The sequence below is a fragment of the Anolis sagrei genome, chromosome 4 (genome assembly GCF_037176765.1).
Source record: "Anolis sagrei isolate rAnoSag1 chromosome 4, rAnoSag1.mat, whole genome shotgun sequence".
NCBI lineage: Eukaryota > Metazoa > Chordata > Lepidosauria > Squamata > Dactyloidae > Anolis > Anolis sagrei.
Window position 1 is genome coordinate 208,527,871 of NC_090024.1, and position 15,538 is coordinate 208,543,408.

The 15,538-nt window shown below is 37.3% G+C and overlaps 1 protein-coding gene across 7 annotated transcripts in view; it reads left to right on the plus strand.

Annotated features, from left to right (window-relative positions):
• The window catches only part of TOX2 (TOX high mobility group box family member 2), a 268,905-nt gene that overhangs the window by 3,492 nt on the left and 249,875 nt on the right, over positions 1-15,538 (plus strand). Inside the window, exon 1 of one of the 7 annotated variants that reach the window (XM_060772359.2) lies at positions 854-948. The exons of the other annotated variants lie outside the window; for them this stretch is intronic. The gene's annotated coding sequence lies outside the window, so the exon portion shown is untranslated. Of the gene's footprint in view, positions 1-853; positions 949-15,538 lie in introns of those variants that run through there. 7 annotated transcript variants of the gene reach the window in all.

Consider the following 15,538-nt stretch of genomic DNA (forward strand, 5'->3'; position numbering starts at 1 on the left):
CCCAGGATCTGATCCCAGGTTTTCAGTTTATCCCAGATTATCTGGCAGTGTGGACTCATATAATTCAGTTTAAAGCAGAAAATGTGGAATACGATCCTAGAATATAGGGCAGGCATGAGCAAACTTGGGCTGCCTGGGTGTTTTGGACTTCAACTCCCACAATTCCTAACAGCCTCAGGCCCTTTCCTTTTCCTCCTCAGCCGCTTAAGCGGCTGAGGGGGGAAAGGAAAGGGCCTGAGGCTGTTAGGAATTGTGGGAGTTGAAGTCCAAAACACCCAGGCAGCCCAAGTTTGCCCATGCCTGATATAGGGCCTGCCAGGAAGGGGCCAGAGAAAACATTTCTCAGAGCGGGGACTGAGATGTGTGTACATCCTGAGATGGTATTTGCTGAAAACCATTAATCTATCCTTTTGCAAAATGCTGGAGAAACACAGAGACCGCAAGGCAGGAGAAACACAGTGCCTGCGAGAGTGCTGTAAAGTTCTTGTATCAGTTTCTCAGATAAATACATTCCAAATATGATTGACTAAGAAGAGTCTGAATGAGCATATACAAAATTCTGACCACTGCCACCAGGTGCTGCTGTTGTCACTGTTACCAAGTGTTAAAACAAGAGGCAGAAAAGAGGGAAAATGTTAAATAAGTACTAGCATCCACACACACATCATCATCATCTATACATTCAGATACTGTTTTGATAATCAAAATGTGCTGATGGAATATAAGGAAAGAAAGTAGGATTGCAGTGCCATCTCAGAGCCCTGTTATTTTTCATTCATGTATCCTATATAGAGATGCTACCATAAGGTCCTAGAACAGGACTTGGAAACATACTTTTTGCAGAGGGTTACATTTGCTCAGGGATAATCTTCCATGAGTTGTATGCAGATGGTGGGATGAACAGCTAAGGTAGCTGTGAGTGTTTACCTTGTAGAAGAAGACTGAAAGGTGGGTGACATGAAAGGTATATCTAAAAGGATGTAGAAGATGTCATGTAGAAGATGAAGCATGCTTTGTTTCTGTTGTTGCAGAAACTAAAATGAGAACCAATGGTTTAGCCTTTGAAGAAAAGATATTAGAAGATTGTCTTTTATTGTAAAAACGGTTGAACAGTTTTTCCTCGGTGGATGGAAGACTTTCCATTTTGGAGGTCTTTGAACAGCGGTTGGGTGGGCACCTTACAGGAATGCTTCAGTTATGTATTCCTGCATGACATGGAATTGGACTAAAAGGTGCTTGCGATCCCATCCAGCTCTAACGTTCTGAGATTCTGTTCTTCTTCCGTGTCCTTCAGACCAACAGAGGAGAGATTGCTCATCTTTCCAAAGGTCTGGGTTTGGAAGAGGACTTCCCTCTCACCCGCCTTTTATTGTTGTGTTTGCTTTGCTTCTCTTCTCACTATTTTTCCTTCCTTCCCTCTGGGATTGTCTCCTGCCCATGAAATGGGCTGGGGAAGCTCTAAGGTGTATTTTCCACATAGCTATTTTATAGGTGTGGATTTCTTCCCAACAACTATAAACGTTCCTGTTTTACTAAATGCCAAAGGCATGGATTATGGATAATTTGCATCCCAAATTTATCATAGTTTGAGAAATCTAGGGAGTACAGAGTGTGTGTTGCAGGAAGAAGTTGGGTGGTCAGAGTTTTCTAGGAAAATCCTCAAGGAATCCAGTGGTTCCTTTAGACAGCTGCTATGAAAGAAATAAGATATTTCAGTGAGATCTTACAGAAGAGGGGAAAGGCTAGGGGTGTGTTTGTGGTTGCTGACTCTGTCCTTACTTACTTGAGAGTTTAGAAGAATCGGGGCAGCCTCAGTGTTCTATAATTAAAGGATAATTCCAGCTTGGAGTAGATGATTGCAGGAACAACTACTTATTTGCTTATCCTTCTTCAAAAGATCAAAGATGGAAAAGTTACAGTGTAATTTTTTAGGCCCCATAACTGAAGTAGCTCTCCATGGGTTCTTTTGAGAGTGGGTGGAGAAATCCTATGGAAGGAAAGATTGTGTTCAGCAGCAGGCACCCAGTATATAAATAGCTAAAATGGAGGGTAGAACTGAAGCTCTGCATTTATTGTCCATGAGCCAGTTGATGTTTCTGATGCAGCCAGTCAGCTTGCAGAGGGAACACTATTTAGCTCAAAGCATCCTGAAATGTTAATGTAATTGTTTTGTGCACTTACCGAACATGATATTGTTATCATGAGATTTCCCATCTCATTTGTGCACTGCAGCAAGCCATAGTCGCTCTTTACAACCACTGAAGTACTTGTTGTACATCAGCATTTTTATCTTAAAAGGATCAGGGTGTTTACAAATAGGGCTTGTCTAATGTCTGTATGAATATTCAGTTATATACTGTTTTCTGTGCTCTGGGGTACAGTAAGGTTTTTGTTTGGAACAGTTGTGGAGATGCTAGTATAACAATGGTGGTCAGTGAGGTGAGCTATACACCTGGAAAATTGAGTCTTAATTGTATTTTACACTTAATTTTTTAAAGAAGCATTACATTTGTGACAAAGTTATTGTTATTGGAGTCCTATCTTTTGAGTGCAGCCATGCAGAGAGGTTCAAAGAAGTGAATACAGTCTCATTTTAAAGCAAACAAACAAACAAGTCCTCCTATATTTTTTACTGGAGGTTGCAAATAATAGGTCCCAACTAAGTGGCTCACTGAATATTGCTGGATTGCATCTCCTATGGTTGTGGTGGTTGGGGTCAATGGAAGTTTACAGTCCAAACTATCTGGAAGGTCACATGTTGGTAGCAACTTTCTGCATAGGTGACTATGAGGTTAAGCATCTGTTTTATTGGTTTGTGTACTGGCATTCAATACTATGTGCTAAACCCAATTTAACTTACTGTACATAGAAAGTCAAGATTAATTTACCATTCATGAAAGATCACTGTAGGTGCTAGTTAGTTTCTGAACTCCATTCAAAGTGTTTGCATTGACTTATAAAGTCCTACAAACTGGGGGCAGAGCATTTGAAGGACTGTCTCCTATGCCTTACATTCTTTCGTTGGTTCCGGTGTTTCTTCCTTTGGAATTAAAGTCAAAGACTACAGAAGATAGGGCATTCATTGTGAGAATTCCCTTTCCAGGAAGATCAGATGTATGTGAACATCATTAGCATTTAGGTGCAAAACCCTTCCCTCCCCCCAGTGTTTAGTGGCATCTGCATGATTAGCTTTATTGCATTGACAAAGATTTAATGGTATCAAATTGTAGATTAGTGGTGCTATTAGCTGTCTGTTCTTTTTAATGTAGTACTACTCCTGTATTTGTGGAACAGATACAAGAATCATGCTGTTTCATTTATACACGAATAAACATAATATGCCCTCTCTGTCCATTTTCTTGGTCCTCCAATGAGACTCTATGGCCGTGGTTCTTAACTTTCCTAATGCTGTGACCCCTTAATATAGTTCCTCATGTTGTGGTGACCCCCAACCATAAAATTATTTTTGCTGCTACTTCATAACTGTAATTTTGCCACTGTTATGAATCGTAATGTAAATATCTGATATGCTGAATGCATTTTCATTCACTGGACCAAATTTGGCACAGATACACGATATGCTCAAATCTGAATACCGGTGGGGTCGGGGGGTTTGATTTTGTCATTTGGGAGTTGTAGTTGTTGGGATTTATAGTTAATCTACAATCAAAGAGCATTTTGAACTCCACCAATGATGGAATTGAATCAAACTTGGCACACAGAACTCCCATAACCAATAGAAAATACTGGAATGGTTTGATGGGCATTGACCTTGAATTTTGGAGTTGTTGTTCACCTACATTCATAGAGCACTGTGGACTTAAACAATGATGGATCTGGACCAAACTTGGCACGAATACTTAATATGCCCAAATGTGAACACTGGTGGAGTTTAAGGAAAATAGATCGTGACATTTGGAAGTTGTAGTTGTTGGAATTTATAGTTCACCTACAATCAAAGAGCATTCTGAACCCCACCAATGATGGAATTGGGCCAAACTTCCCACACAGAACCCCTATGACCAACAGAAAATACTTTGCTTTTTGATGGTCTTTGGTGACCCCTCTGACACCCCCTCGTCATCCCCCCCCCGGGTCCCGACCCCCAGGTTGAGAAACACTGCTCTATGGTATTCATTTCAGTAAAATTAATTGTATCCACATGAAGTCCAGGGAAAAAATCCCTTGCAGATACAGGGACTGTACCGTATTTTATTTTGTCAGTCATATTAGAGAACTTACTGTTTTTTGAAAAGCAGAATAACATTAATTATTTTATTATTTATGTGAAGCAAATGGATTCTCTCATATTCTTCAGGCACTGCTTGTGTTTCTTGCTCCTGCATGAAAATTATTACGATGTAACAAAGTAGCAACAGTGAAAACAACCACAAAACAATAATAACAGCATCAATAATAATGATGTGTGAGGCAGCCTTTATTTTCCAGATAATCATCCATATATGTTGATTTTTGTTTTAGGCTCATTTAAGTCAAAATATGGATCTAATGGTTAATGTGGATATTATGAACTATATTTAGGATTCCTGTTGGGCTCTCTGTCTCCTCAATGTACATGCTGCATGCTGGGAGATTTTGTTTATCTCTGTTAAAGTCTAATATGTTAACACTTGCGATAAAAATCAATAGATCGTATGTTCAATTTTTACCCTTTGTGTTAAAAAAAAAACCTCTGTGAAAAAGGCTTTTAAGAAAGTGAAAAAAGTAGAAGCCTTAAAAACACTCACAATACCATAAATCATATTATCCTGACAGGTAAATTATGCATTAGATACTTATGGTGAGTTCTGAATGTTTATACAGCAGAAGGGCCCAGTTCTAAATTCCTTACTTGGCCAAAGGTGCCCGTGAAGGAAAGAAATATAGAAGGATTCTTGTGTGGTTAAGGAATGTAGGGTCAGGGAATGGTGGTAAATGTATTATGTTGGTGCTCTGTTTTTAAAAAATATTATTAGTTGTAGAGAACACTTGTAAAAGTCGCCTTAAAGTCTGTGGTTTTTCATTTGTAAACATACTGGCTTTTTTGTTGTAGAAAATGTAGATTTCATATTGCATTTTCAAATATAAAAATGGTAAGGCATGGTTATGTTTAAAACAACACACATGCCCACATTGAATAGTGAGAGTGGTATGTATTTCTTCATTTTCCAGGATGTTACTTAGGTTTACATAGGCTTAATAATGCATATGGAGTCATTCCTGGCTGTCCCCATGGCGTTCTGCAATTTACAGTGGTTATTAGAGGTAAACCAGATTAATCCCCTTTTCTCCTATTTAGTTAAGAAGTGTTGGAGAATACTGTGTAGATCACCTGAAACCATGCAACTTTGGCACAGTTTGGACAGTGTAATATGGATTGGTCCATTGTCTACAAGTGCCACCATGGCAGGGAAGAGGGGATGAACTGGGCCCATGTCACCATCGCAAAGCTTCATGAGAGCTTCTGGTTGTTGCAGACACTTTGTGTGACCAGGAAGAATGTAGGGGGAATCATCCTTTCTCTTTTTGGTCTTATGCCTACCTTGGCTGATGTCAGTGCAGAGCACCCATGATGGCAAGGTGGTCTGGGCCATCTGGCAGCAGAGACAATGTGCATTTAAGTAAAGTGATCAGATCTAATTTGCCAAATAGTCACTGTTGAATGGTTTTATGTTGAATGTTTTTATATTGTGTAAATGCTATTTTAAATTGTAAGTTGCTTGGAGCACCTTGGTGGAGAGTGACTAACTAAGAAATAAAGTGAAGTGAAGACAGTGACATGGATAGTAAGGTGACAGTTCAATGAGGCCAAATGTGATCTTGGACCATCTGGATTCCAACTTTCTATGGGTTAAGAATAATGTGTGTGTGGCCGCCTCTGGACTGGCCCCAGATTAACCAGCCAGCATAGGTGAGTTTAGCCAGGTATCCATTGTGATTGAACTGAATTATAGGCTTTACGTCGGTTTCAAACTGGTGTTGAAGAAAATAGTTTCACTGTGCAGATGATTACATAAGGAAGCCTTGGAATCAGTTTGAGGCCCAGATGGTGATTACACAAACCACAGAGCACTGATACACACTAAGGTCTTTCTTTCATGTGCTTTCATGGGAGTTTGTTGTCTAACTTCTGCAGTTTGAAGCTAGCTCCGAACTGCATTAAAATAGTCAGTATATGTGGGGCTATAGTGGGCTACAGGATTTATTTTTTATTACAGTGCACACTCTATGAAATTTGCAGGCTGTACAAACCTGGATGAAACTGCATATAATACTAAACTTGTGGGCCAAGAATACCATAAAGTGACACTGGAGGACCTAGAAGATGCCTATAGAGGATATATTTTGTTGGATAAATGAAACTATGGATACCAGTTCCTGTATTCATGGATGCTTCACTATACTTGGATTTGGCACGTTTTGATATATAGGGGATGGGATATGGAGCTCTGATCATGTGCCCATGAGTAAAAAAAAGATCTATTTTCTGTATGAAAGATTTCTTTCGTTATATATAATTAATGTTAACTATTTGTGGTTTCAGTCAGATAGCTTATAGCATCTGACTGCCAAAAAGTGAATAAATTTCCTCTGTGCTGTCACATGAGGGTTTTTTGTTTGTTTTTTTTTTGCATACTGAGCTCAATATTCTGCTTAGCTTACCTTCTGGTTGCTCACATATATTCTTTTCAATTTTGGAATTGGCATATGCATAGTTTGCTCTTTCTGCTGTTTTAATTTCTTCCTGTCTCTCTGTTCTGTCCCTTCATTGAAATTGTGTGCATGAATGGTTTTGTGCATTGAAAAAAATTCCATGAGATCATTGTATCCATAACTGCCTTAGTATTCCCTGGGCACTTCCATTTTTACCCAGTGTTTCAACTGACCAACGCCTAGGTATAATGCTCCCCTAGTTCTCCATTCAATGCCTCCTCTGGTTTCTAAGCATTCATTGTAGTTTACCATAATTATTACTATGGCATTTACATATTTTAAAACATACTTTTTTGCTTTTGGTTTGTTACTTATTATGTGGCTTGTGTGTAATGGTGAGGAAAAACTAATCAATCCACTAGAGCCACTAGCTTGGGAAAATTAATAGTTTTGGACTACAACTCCCATAATTCCCCAATCAGCATGGCCAGTCCAGAAAATTAACCTTCTCAAGTTCGGGCACTAGCAAACAGATCACTTGGAAGATTAGAAAGAGCATTGCACAAGATGTAGCTAAATGGAGAAACTCAGTACTTGGAACAAACAGAAAGTGATTTCAAATTCAAGAAAGCTGAAAGATTCCAGGCTGAAAGATAGTCAGATGAACATGTTTTCTTGCCACTTTACAATCAGGACAAGGTAAGATATGTCCAGTAAATCCAGCTGGAAATTCAGAAGAAAGGAATTGCAAGAGTACCCATACTGCTAATGTACCCTGAAAGGAAAAAAATTATAGGATTTCTTAATCACATCGACTTGTTAATATTTTTGTATGAACAGGAACAAAAGGCATATGCCAAACAATGTGATTAAATAACTCATGTTTCTTTTAGGCTTCAGACAATTTATGGCCATATTTTTCATTTATCTAACAAAAATGCAAACACATTTTTTTTGTAGTCAGAAAAAGTAGACTTTAAATGTACTATATACTTACAAGTGAGTAAATCTCATTGACTTCAGTAGAACTTTCTTTTGAGTAGATGTGTGTTCAGTTGTTCTGTAAGTCATTGCAGCTCAGGTAGATGTTAAATTGTACAAATATTTGTTGTTGTGTGTGCAATTGTTTTTAACAGAACTGATCAGAAATTGGTTTTGACCTGTCATTGTATAGGAGGGTCAATGTAATGAATAAATTTTTATGGAACATTCTGTTTTCTTTTGACTTTTATGTGCACAGCAAATTGCAGTAGTAAACACTGAGCTTTTCCCTTTTACATTTTATTACTTCAGAATGTTTGGAGACAGAATATTGCTTTTTTCTGGTTTAAAGAAACACGATTCTTCTCATTTTTGCATGAAGGAAAACAGATAATTCTGCCTTTGTTTCGGCGAAGATTTCATTTGGTGTTTGATTTTGAATTATGTCAAATAGAGTAAAACTTGTCATTAAAAATTTTGACATTCTAGAATTGTTTGTGTCACTTGATGCCCCATCTCTCTCTCTCCTGCGGCATAGACTTTGATGGCGTGAGCATTCCATCTACATAATAGAAAGTGTTTGAAGCTCTCTTTTGCCGAAGGCTTTATTAAATCAGGGATTCAGAACTAAATAATGAATGCCCATTCATTCATAGAAAATGTTGTTCTAGCATTATGTGTGGAGAGGAGCCTTTTTTGTTAGCTACTTTTAGAATAGTAAAGATGTTTTGAAAATCATATTAGACAATATGGCTGCCATAGCAAGTTCTCATTAATTCTCTTAAAATGACGATACACTTAAAGTTGCTTCTGCATTTAATAAGCAAGGAATATAACCCCACCAAACACCTAAACCCACCACCAAGGCCTGAACAAGTATCCTTTCCGTTGCCATACATATATGAGTCAACCATTAACCAAATGTCAAATCCAAAATTCCTGATCCTGGGGTTATGAGTTTGTAAAATGTTCATTGTTTCATATTCTGTTCACACTGTGAGCTGTTAAAGTATGTAAAAATAGTTTAAAAAGAAAAGAAAAAAATAAGCAAGGAATATGGTATAGAAGACTATCCAAATTAAAAGTATGTTTCATTCTGTATTGATCTCTAGAACATGATTTCTGTTGTAGGGATAAGTAACTTTTTATGAATGAAAAAAGAGATGGAAGGACTAAAGATACAAGTTCATAACTTTCATATTATTTTCCTGCTTTTGGTGCACAATAACATTTGTAGATGTGTTCCATATATACACCACAGAAATGTTAGTACAGTTGTGTTCCTTGTAGTATAAAATAATCTGGGACAGTTTCTGAAGAATTGCGACATTAGGACTTGAATATGGAAAAGAAATAAAATCAGTCTGCTTATTACTTCTTTCTTTGTTTCTAATTATGTAATATTTTGGCATATTTTAGCATAACAACAAAAAATAAGGCTCTTAGATATCCATCGCATGCTTCTAGATTGCATAGTTCCACCTCAGAATCAACATGAAGTCCACACCACTAATGTAAAAGTGAAAGATGCTTCACAACTAATTCTAGCACAAATAATATAGATCAGCATTTGCATATTGAAACATGCTTCTGTTGAATAAACGATTTGGTTATGAAACTCTGTATGCATATTTTTATTTGTGAGACTGTTATTGGTGTAGCAGGCCCTTTTGATCTGTGACCCTTTGTTTACATTGCATTTAAAAAAATTAAACTTCCTGTATTTTTAAATACTCATCTAAGGTGAGATCTAGGGCTTTTGCCTTTCCAACCAATGAATTTATTGTTAGTTAGTATTAATCTGCATAAAATGTGTGCAGACCGTTTTGATATATATTCAGGTTATTCTAACTGTAGCATTTTATTATGCACTCACTGGGCGGACTAATGTGCATGGAATGAATTTTTCTCCCCATTTACCTTTTGTGTTCATCTACCTACAAATAAAGATCCAAGTGTTTTTTTTAAAACTAGGGTTTAATTATATCTTTCAGCATAAATGAAGCATATAATCGTGCTTTTCTAACAGCTCTGCATTACGAAAAACGCATTTTATTTTCTTCTAATGGTGTTTTTCCTATAATTTTTTTTTACATCTGGTGATGTTCAGGCTTTTGTTTCTAGCTATTTAATATAACAATATTTTTTTGTTTTCATCCTGTGGCTGGGTAAAACTGGTATTGTGATGCCAGATTTCATACTCTATAATGTGTTCTCTGTTGTGACAGCTGTGCTTTACGTACAGATGTGTGAGCAGCTGCTGGTGGGCAGGGGTTGCTTTTCAGATATCAAAGGTCAATGTGTGTACACCGAAGGGTGAGGCTAAACAAGGAACAGGATGGCAAGGGTTTGATTAGTAGCATAGTCCCACTTCTGCATCTGCATGTGAGTGTGTACATCAGTGTACTGCATTAATAGGATTTAATTTATTATCCATTGGCAGTCAATTCATTTTTGATGAACATCAATGTTTTCAGCCTCCCTGTTATTGTTCACTGCCTTAAATGTTGCTTTTAGTGGAAAAGCAGAATGTAAACCTAATCAGTAATCCCACTCTATATTTTCTGTTGTTGCAACAAATAAGAGGATGGATTGGTTCATTCTATAATTTGATAAATAGTTCTCAGTATCATTATTCTTCTATCCATCTGCATTTCTTGGTTGAAATGTAGATTCTGATTGTGCATTTCTAGCACAGAAAAAACTATAAGAACAATCCTCAAGAAGTCAACCTAAAGACAAACTTTCTCATGCAGGTACCAAAGAAAAAAAGGCAGGTAGAAAACAACATTTGTTTGTGTGTATTATGCTCTTTTCCCAAGTTGAGACTAGAAATGCCTTTATTTGTTTATTTATTTATTTAACTTCATTTATACTGCATCCTTTTCTACCCCAAAGGGGACTCAGCGTGCTTTTTAGCAGTTAAAACAATTAGGGATGTTGCAACAGTTGGACAAAGTTGAGATACATAATGGTTAAATTGGTGGTTAATAGGATTTCTGTCTATATGGATTGTTTTTATGATATGATTGCACTGGCTAGAAGACAAAGGTTCAGAAATGTCATAATTGTGTTGTGTGAAAGGATGGCCAATGGGATTCTGGCCAGCCTTTCACACTACACATTTATGACATTATGATTCCACTCTAACTGCGTGACTGCATCTGATGGGTTTGCAGTCTGGCAAGGCACTAGAGCTCTCTGGCTGAGGTACCTACTCCTTGAATTGGCAATCTCAGGATTCCATAGGATGGGACCTTATCAATTAAAATGAATTCATAGCATTATAACTATATAGTTTAGAAGAGCCTTGGGTCAATGCTTTCATAACCAATTGCAGCACAATCGGTTTAACATTTCCATTGCTTCCATTCCTGGACTTCCTCGATGAAGTCAAAGTTCTGTCTCCACTGGTGGCTTCCCTATGTGTTCATTGCTGAACATACGCAAACCATCAGCATTCAGTATGTTCTTGACCAATGTCTGTTGCATTCCAGGCTACACCATTAATATAATAATGCTGGTCAGTTTCACTGGAAATACATAATACTTGATGTTGATGTATTCTAAAGAAGCCATCTTAATGTTAAAATGTGACACCAGTTGTCCAACTATGACAGTGATGAGAGTGATTGAAGCACTATTGAAATGACTTCTTTGCTTAATCTTATGAGACCAAGGTTAACTGTTTCATTAATGTGGAGTTCCACTTTTATGGTGGGTGACTATTTAAAGGTTGGAATACATACAGCCTCAGTCTTTATATCACATCAAAGATCACCCATCCATAGTTATAAAATATTGAACAGGCTGGATTACTTTTGCACATGTATTTAAACTTTTAAACTGCTGACATATGATTTTATGTTGGCTCCATACATTGTGTAATTATTAAGTAAATGCTGAATTAGGGCCCAGTTTCGTAATTGGAGCTGTGAAGATATTACTTGAAATTTGGTTTGCACAGGCAACTACTGTAAGCTCTTTCTGAGTAACCTCATCAGAGGAAATCGGGTAGCTTTTAGTCTAAGCTGGTTTCTTGACCTCTAATTATAGCATGATTGCAAGAAAATTGAACAGTCTGAGTACTCTATATAAAACAATGCTTTTTTTCTTCCTCTGGTACTCAAAATAGCCTTTTTCATACTTGATTATTGCACATAAACAAGTGGGTCTTTGAAAAGAATTTTGCCTTATGGAGTAGTCCTGTATAATGTGTCTGCCAGCCATACCTTTTTCCAGAATGTTCCATTCCTTTCCATTCCTTCCATGCCACTCATTGTGTTCAGTTATACTGAACTGTTTTGGGTTTTCCATTCTTTTAAAGGAATACTCTTTTTCAAATGTTAGAGTTAGCCCAGATCTTATGATGCAAGATTATCTTGTTGTGCATAGTTGATGCGGTTTGAGTTGTATGGAGATCCATGCACAAAGAACGAGCATGCTATTAATAAAACCTTGTGTTTATAAAACATCAGAATTACTGGCTGCATATGCTCTGAATTAGTTTCTTTTTCTATTCTTGTGGGGAATAATTAATGTTTGTCAGGTTACTTCCATAGATTCCTTGTTCTACGTAGCTTTTAGAGGTACAGGAGCTCTGTCCTTAATTACACCTTGTGGATTTCTTTCTTTGGGCCATACAGAATACTGGCTTCCTTTTGTTGTATCATTGTATCAGAGACAGATTTATTCAGCCCAATAGGTACTGACTTCAATTGAATAGATGCGTCTGGCAGTACTGGATGTGCTCTTATGTGTCTTTTTAATAGGACATTATTTCAGTATGTGATATACTTTTTTCCCCCTGGGAGGAAAACTCTTGTAAGGAAAAATATCTTGCTTAAGGGGTCCTCTTAAGAGTAAATTATTAATTCAATAAGTTTCACGCTCCAATCTTGCACCATTCCATCTGGTCAAAATCAGGCATGCCCCAGGGTTGTTTGCTGTAGACAAGTTGCACAGTCCAGCTATTGCAGTGTGAAACAAAACAAACCCCCCTTTTTAGCAACTACTATATTTTCAAGGGTGTGAGAAGGCTTACATCTCCATTTTCTCATTTTTCATTTCCCCTCTTTTTGCATTAACCTTGTGTTTGAAAATGAGACAGATGTTGAAGTGAAATAAAGTCTATTATCATGAGATGATGAGTGCATCCTTAGTCCAAACTTGTTTCTCTACCCTTCAGAAGAATTCATTATCTTTCAGTAAGCTTTCTCAGTTCTCCCTGCCTCTAGGTCATTGGGTTGTCAGGGTGAAGAAATATTAGTTTTAGTCCTGGTAGTGCTGTGGAAACCCATTTCCATGTTTATGTATTTCACTAGTAACACAGAAGTAAAATAGATGAAAGATACTGGAGACAAGTGAATATGGTTATACTGTATGCATAGTGTTTTGTGGACAGAATTGTTTCTGGACTTTCCAGTCATTTCGGGTTTGTTTGTTTTGTTCCATTTTTTGTTTTCCGTGGCACAAATATTTATACTGTGTAATCATATCTCAAACATTCAATTCCACAGAGCAACAGAGTTTACATATTGACTTCTCACTTGGATGTGGTTGCACATCTACATGGATGTCACAAATGCAATGTCAGGGACATCAAGATAAGCACCTTGATTTAGAATCTACTCTAAGTGGAGTTTTGCTGTTCATCAACCATTGGCTGGTAGTTTTTGGCACGTTTCCAGGAAAGAAAGAAAAAAACATTTGTAGCCAATGAACACAAATATGGCAGTTGTCTTACCTACATTAGTTAGCCTTCGCAGTAGCAGTGTGGATGGCAACATTTAAGGTCTCATACAAGCAGCCGACCTGTTTAGGCACATGAAAAATGACAAAGAGTCTTATGCTTCATAAATATTAATAAAAGACTTTGGCAAATTGGCCTCTCTTCCACAAGTTATTGGAAAATTATCTGGTCCAGTAGTGTTGTTATGTTCTTAGCTTATGTCACAAAACCTGATTTTTGTAATATCAGAGGGCTGCTTTTTGACTGGAATAAACTAGCATGAATACTAGCATGAATACCCTGCTGGAACTGATGCACAAAGATTTTTTTTTTCTGGGTCAAACATTCAGACAACAAAGAAAGGTTTTGACACAGTATAACTTTTGCTATAAACATGCCTGTTTCAACAGAGGCACCTCATTTTTGTAGCTTTCTATGTTATCCTATGAATTCTCTAGTTGTTGTCTACAAGGTAGCAATTCATTTTAATAAAATTTGATCTCTTGGAAAATAAATGGCAAGAATGTAGAAATTATTATTTATTAATGATAAAATTGTGGAAAGGTCTTTGCCTGGAGTTAGAATGATGGCTAATTTAATTTGCTTTTACCTCTTTTGTACTTTAGGAAGAATTATGAAGTCTCGAAACCATGTCCTAAGAAAAGTAGTTTAGTGATCAGTGATAAGACAGACATGCTTAAATATTAGAAAGGATGTCATATTGAAGATGAAACAAGCCTTTTCTGCTGTTTCAGAGACTGGAGCACAGAGCAATGGATTCAAAATACAGGGGGGGGGGGGGGGGAGAGATTTCATCTAAATATTAGGAAAAGCTTCCTGATGGTAAGAGCTGCTCCACAATGGAATATGCTGCTTGGGAGTGTGGTGGAGTCTCCTTCTCTGGGTACTTTTAAATGGAGGCTGGATGGCCATCTGTCAGTGGTGCTTTGATTGTGTATTCCTGTATGACGGGATTGGATTGAATGGGCCTTGTGGTCTCTTCCAACTATGATTGTTTTGGGCAGTGGAGGAACAGCAATATCCAAGAAACCATGTTCCCCTCTTGAATGTTTCCACCTTTCATGGGCTGGTGACTTCAATGTTGGTGCCCTCATTTTAACAGGACACTTCATCCATTGGCAAAGGACTAGATAATGGCTGAGAAATCTATGAATTTTGTTGGATTCCAGCTGCCACTGCCAGCCAGCATGACCATTGGTCAAGGATGATGGGGCTATAGTTCAACAGCATCTACTGAGCAGTTGTTTATTCATCCCTGTATTCTAATGAAAAAATAGGAATTTAGGATTTGTAGTAAGGATGATAAGGACTTCTAATAAATGCCATTAATTATTAGCACCAAATGCACAAAGAAATAAAAAGTTTCTAAAATTAAGTTATTTATCCATCCAGAAGCTAGTCAGTGTGATTGTTCTTCCTAAATCACATTATAATCTAGTCCCATTGTAGCTGTTGGGCAGCAGTGACATTTTCCCTCTGAACCTAACAAATCATTTAAAACCAAGGGCCAGATTGATTCAGTGCCAAGATAAGCTGTGCTTTTGCTAGATGACTCAACTTATGATACCTAAGGAATGAGAAGGGAAAGTCTTTAGTGTGCTTTAATACTGCAGTGTTTAACACTGCATTTTCTATTAATTCAATTGACATCGTGAGTTCCTATTTCAAGGTGGCAAATTAATTGTAGGAGACCATCTGTTTAGAAACTGGGTCTGTATACTACTGCCTGGCAGTGCAGCATGTAGTGGCTTTCCAATATTCAATTTAAATCAGATGGAAATGTTGGCCTTTTGAGAGTTATTATCAATCAATATTTCATTCTAGTAATGGGCTCTGAGGAGAAGGGTAAGTATTTTCTTTGCAGCTGCTTCAAGCATATAGCTTCAAAATATTCTTTGTCATTATAATAGTTGCATTTTGAATTTATTTCCTCACTCTGCAAATACAGTAAGTTCATGAATAACACTAGTAGATTGTGTTTACTTTGGTGTTTACCCTTTATTTGAAAATAGAGGTTAAGATGCTTACTCAGATTATGTGTGGGTGGTGCATGCTCATCCAAACTGACCAGTTCCCTTTTCATAGAAAAAGTTGGATGCATATCTGTTGGAAGGCTTGGATCCAGGCTTAAGTATCTTTAGAGCAGACCTA